Source organism: Myzus persicae, unplaced genomic scaffold (assembly GCF_001856785.1).
Source record: "Myzus persicae strain clone G006 unplaced genomic scaffold, MPER_G0061.0, whole genome shotgun sequence".
Classification (NCBI taxonomy): domain Eukaryota; kingdom Metazoa; phylum Arthropoda; class Insecta; order Hemiptera; family Aphididae; genus Myzus; species Myzus persicae.
The window spans coordinates 42,327-48,591 of NW_019102320.1; positions in this window are offsets into that span (position 1 = coordinate 42,327).

Consider the following 6,265-nt stretch of genomic DNA (forward strand, 5'->3'; position numbering starts at 1 on the left):
TGTACCGTGTAATACTGTGATAAGTGAACTGAGACAATGCTTAAAAATGTCTTAATTATTGTGTACTCGAGCGAGACGAAATTGACAAGCAAATAATGACGCTTTTTTAAATTATATGCAAAATGAATAATCTTTAAAAAAAGTTTTATTTTATTTTAAAATATTATTGGATTTGGTCGAGAGTTATTCCGAGGTCGGCTTCGGGTAATTTGGTGAAGCAATTAATTTTTTTGCTTTTTTTTAATATACGATTTACGAATTCAGTAGATATCGAATTGCATAATAACACTTTTAAATTTTTCAATGTGGAGAAACCTATTATATTTGTTTTTTTCTATTAACTAAAAAAACATTTTTATTTTTATTTATTTATTAAATTACACATTATGGTCAAAAACGTCATGTAATCCCGAAAAAAGGGGTGGTTGTTTTAGTACGATAGAAGCTCGAGTGTTGTACAACTTTCTTTTAATTAGGTAATTTTACGTCTTGAGAAGATAATGTTTCAACATCAGCTTTTGCAATTCAGAACGAATAATTTTAAATGGCCCAGTGAACATAATATCGTCAACCGTCAACGGCTTTTTCTTTTTAAACTATTATTAAGTTTCTGTTGATTTATTTGTTGTTTTGATATTTCTGGATGATTGCGATCATCACAACTACCTATCCAAATAAATTATCATTAAATGTCGACAAACAAATGCACATTTTAATTGTGTAAGACGAACGTTGAATAAAATTTTTAAGAAATATGTAAAACTACATTTGAATACAACAATCACACTTGATGTTTTATTTCTTTTGCTTTTCATAACAAACATATTTATTGAATTGAAAAAATACACACAAATTGACTTTGCCCTGCACACGATCTATGATCAAAATTCAAAATGCACACTGGCTGCTACGAATATTTTCTACGTCGTAGATTATTACTCATCTTTAAATTGCTTTGCTGATTAGAAATAAACATAATATGCTAAGTACTATTCAAAAATACTCAAGCCAATAAACGTTTCAAAAATACCTGAGTCACAATTTACTGAGTTTATAACTGTGACCTTTTTTTGGTTACACAATTTATCGACTACGATTCAGATCGGTGTCACACTGTTTGGCAGTACAGGTGTTTTTCACGTAGACAAATCGAAGCTGGCTTAGAAATCTGCCCTAGTGCTCAAATATAAATAATTTAAATCGTCCGGTCTCATATTATACCCTTCACTAGTTGACCCTAAAATATATAAACTGCAGTAATTTTGTGAAGCGTATAGAAGCTGTTTAGCTGTAACAAAAAAAGGTATGTTAAAAAAGGACGGACCATATAACAATGAATAAACTACAATATTATATTGCATTTTTCTTATACATATATAACTAGAAGATAAAAATTTAAATGATAACAGATAATATAACATGAACAATATTTACATTCAATCAAAATTAAGCAAGTCAGTAAAATTAATGAATTTGAGCTAGTTAAGTTAAATCAATAATGTTAAGATGGTTTAACTATAAGTTATTAGTTAACAAACAATATACTTAACTGTAAAAGTTAATCAAGAAAATTTAACATTTAACTCGGAAAAAAAAATGTCATTCCTTCATTTTTTTTATTCACCGATAGATTTACTCAAAACGTATAGTAATATTGTGTATTTTATTGTGTAACTTTAAATTTATTTCAATTATAACAAAAGATTTCATTAAAAATGTAAACTATACTATTCATTTTTATTGCACACTAGCAACTATAGTTAGACGTTTGTGTCAACTACATTTTTATATTACAGAATATTTATTTGTGTATTTGAATTCAAAATAGTTTTATATACAGTGACCGAGCAAAAAAATTATGAATTAATTAATTATAATTAATGCTAGGATGTTTATGATTTTGCATGCGTCTTTTTAGGTTATGCTATTGCGCGAATTTTAGATAGACATTTTTTTCATGATTTGATTCAAATATCAAAATTTAATTTTGTATAAATTTGCATTATCTGAAATTTAGCGTGTACATGTTTTGGCTTTTTTCGATACAAATAATAAAGGAAAAACGTGTACTTGTAATTATAATAATAATTATACATATTTTTTTAAAAACCTTCAATTTTCATTAAATAATTAAAATATAAAAATGTTTAATGCAAATTTTAAAATTTTTTATTGCGTAGGTGCATACATATTTATTTATTTTTTCAGTGCATAAAGTTTTTTAACCTAGTTATAACTTATTAGTTATAGACAATATGTAAAAGTACAGTTTTAGATTGATCCAATATTTTCAACTGGAAATAATTAAGTTGTTACAAAGGATTGTTTAATTAGTGAAGTTATTAAGTTAATTAGAAAATTAACAAACAAGTAAACTTTAAAAGTTTAAAAATGATTTATTTATATAGTTAAAACCAATATTCTTTTGGTAGTTGGTTTGAAATTAGTCGTCTGTCTTTTTTAATAATACTCCGATTTATACATTGTTGGAGTGCAGAATTAACCTCCGTTAAATTTTATGAAAAGCTTTTGGATATGAGTAATTGTAGGGTTGTCGATTGGAATAATTACATGCGCGAAGTCTGTACGATAACAATTAGTCAAAATCAACAAATACAAATAGACAAATCTACGAGAGTATGTTTTCAAAAAGGAAGAACTATGCTGGAGGGATATTACCACAACAGTGGATACTTGGAGGCATTTGTCGTGAAACAAAGGAGACATTTTTAATACTAGTTCCTAATCGTTCAAAGGAAACGCTTTCAACTGTAATAAAACAATATATAAAAGTAGGTAGGTAGGTGCAACCATATATTCAGACTGTTGGCGTGGATACGATACACACGAACTAACCAGAGTCGGATATACGCATGGTACAGTCAATCACACTCATAACTTTGCTGACCCAGTTACTGCAGGGGTCCATACTCGGCGTATTGAACGTGTTTGGGGCTCAGCTAAATGGACAAATAAAAAACATAGGGGAACCAGACGCGAGACGCCATCATTTGGAGTCCCATTTGGCGGAGTTTATCTGGAGACAAAACATCGAAGGAGAACCATTTGATAACTTAGTGACAAATATTTCCGAAAATTGGTTACCAAAAATAGAATTTTTAACTAAACGCAACTGTGATAATTTTTTTTTTATACATACGTAATATTTAATATCTTGATGATATTTTTAATATTATAATTTTTTTGTGATAATTTTGATGACATTATACTAAAATTAATACAATATACATTATTATGTAAATATAATATAATATTATTCATGTGTTTTATGTATTAAAATATAGAATTATCTGGATAGTACTTTAGTAGTCGAGATAACAGATTGAGTAGTCACTAGACGCGGTAGCCGCGGCATCGAGAGGTAGTAGAGATAACAGAAAAGTACTCCGAAAACTTAATAAATAATAATGTCGGATATATAGAACACACCTATATCTTGAAAACTTAAATAGTTTAAAAAAAAGCTTAAAGCCTGTATATTATTATAACAAAGTTAATAAATAGGCAGATATATCTAGGTAAAGGTAGGTACATAGTTAAAGGTAGGCACTAGGCACGTAGGTATAGGTAAATAAAATATGGGTAATAATGAAATTAAATCTGTCATGAAAAATATTTATAATAATATTAATTAAAATAAAATAATAATTGTAATTTGATCGCTAGATAGCTCCACTATATGCAGTATATGTAATATATTTGAATAGGTATGTTGTGTAACTGTATTACTTATTTTATATAGGTAATTAAAGCGAGTTAAAAATGATGACAGTATTTAAATAACATGTAAATTTAAAGAAAATTGAATACCCTATGAAAAACAACTCAATCTCATCACACATAATATTTGGTTGAAACTTTGGGAGTAGTTTAAAAGTTATTGCATCAAATTTTCATAGGGGAAGACTTTCAGACTTTTTTAAGGTTTTTAGACAAATTGGTTTTTTTGTGATAATTTATATCAAATTACATCCGATAGAATCTGACACCTCATTTCTCAATTATTTTTTAGTACTAAAAAGTCACTATAAATCACAAAAAATACATATTACAATTATTAAAATGCATTTGTATTAGGATAAGTCACCCCATTATCATTATTAACCTCTCCACAGGATACATATTACCATTGAGTATAGATATACTCAATGATATTACTATCATACACGGAAGATAATTTTTTTTAACTTAAATGACAGTTCAGATTTGTTCCATTTCTGAGTAGCATTTGAACCACATTAGCAACAAACTAATTATACCTACAACGTTTTACTTTGCGATATTTTTTCGACTTAACAAAAGGTGACGACTAACACGAACGTTTGTAAATATAATAATACAGGTAGTAGAATTCAAAAATATGATTAACTCGGTGATTTATATTATCACATGATAACAGTTTATAAATACAGACAATTATTGTAATCATCATTATTCAAAAAGCGTAGCCACACAACACGACTCAATGAATAATTCTGATGAAAATCAATCTCCTATTATCAAAGTCATCCCCAATATACGGTAAAAAAAGTAAAATAACATATTAAAAAAATACTGATGACAATTCAATGTTATTAGACGAGGGAACTATAAAATATTTAAACGTGTACGGGTAAACAGTAAGTATTGGTAATATTGATAGGTACATAATGCTATGTGATTTACCAAGCTGTTTACCCAGTCATTCCTTTTAAGTTTTAATCCATTAATAATGCAGTTATTTAAATTTTGATTTTTATAATTATTACTTTAAATTAAAAAATCATATTTTCAGATAGGTATTTAGATTTTTATACCATTTAAAGAATGTCCTATCTGTGGTGACACAAACTTTTTTTTTAAAATGCAAATCAGTAACCGTCCTTTGTTACTTGATGTATCTAAATCTAATTTTTGAATGAGTAATATACTAGTATCTGAGTTATAAATGTACTAACTATAAATAATAAATCATAATCTTAAATGGTTTTATATCAGATATAAAATAGTAGTAAGTTGTAATATTTAGTCTAGTACTTATTATACTACCCACAGTTTATACAAATGTTATAGGTAAGGTTCATAAATTATTATTTTTAAACATGATCCCCCTATACCTACATAGCTGGTATTTTAATTTATAACTATAATATTTGCCAAATAGTGTACCTACTATTTTTAGAAATAATATTTTTTAAAGTTGATACTAATAGAGGTTTTGTTTTATTATTATTAGTCCGAAAATGTACAATCTGTATTTGTTAACAAAATAAGTAAAAAAAGATGGCTGACATAATATATATTCCTACATACTGATATAAAAGTATAAAACGACACACCAAGGACAATGAGGAAAGTCATCTAGCGATGGAACCCTTCTAGAAGTTATTTATGGGTTATAATTATTACTACCGTGTAATTGTATAAAAATCTTGTATGTCTCTTAACTGAAATAAAAATATTTTATTTAATAACTTTTACGCAATTATGTATTGTAATATACCTACCATATTATCGTAAAATGTAATATTTTTGCATTTCCTTGGATAAATAATAATTCACCAATCTAGTGAATTCCGAGCGCACTTCATCTCTAAAACTGTATTATAATCAGCATAATATCCATGAAGTTACAACGGTATTTTTTATTTTATTTTTTTTTTTAGTTAAATCACCTGCAGCAAACGGTACCAATATGTCCAAACTAGATCGTAAAAAAAATTGAATTTTCGTAACTTTAATTTAAATATTTTATTCACGGCTGCAGTATATTCTACAAACTGCATATTATTATAATAATATAGTCGATTTTACTGACATGTTGTGTTGCCTATATCGTACATTATGAGTGTTTATAAATTACATTGTTATGTTACCTACCATAAAAATATATTTTGTTGGCTTGATTGTAAATCACTGATTTTCGTGTTATTGCTATAATTTCTGGTGCTCGAATTACATTTGAAATTCCGTGTATAAGTACATGCATACAACCTACCTGCGCGTACACAAAACATTGAATGAATGTTAATAAGTACTAAGTAGATTAAGGTAATAATAATAATAATAATGTTGTGGACGATAACAAACGTCATGCGCATACAACACGTATGTTACATATTACGGTGCAGTAGTCTAAATTAATATTCGCCGGAAAATATTGCGTATAATATTAAGTTATTACGCCATGGTACAGGTGACATGCAGATTGCAGGTGGCATATAAATTTTATGACTGTTTGGATATCATTACTATATGGTAATGT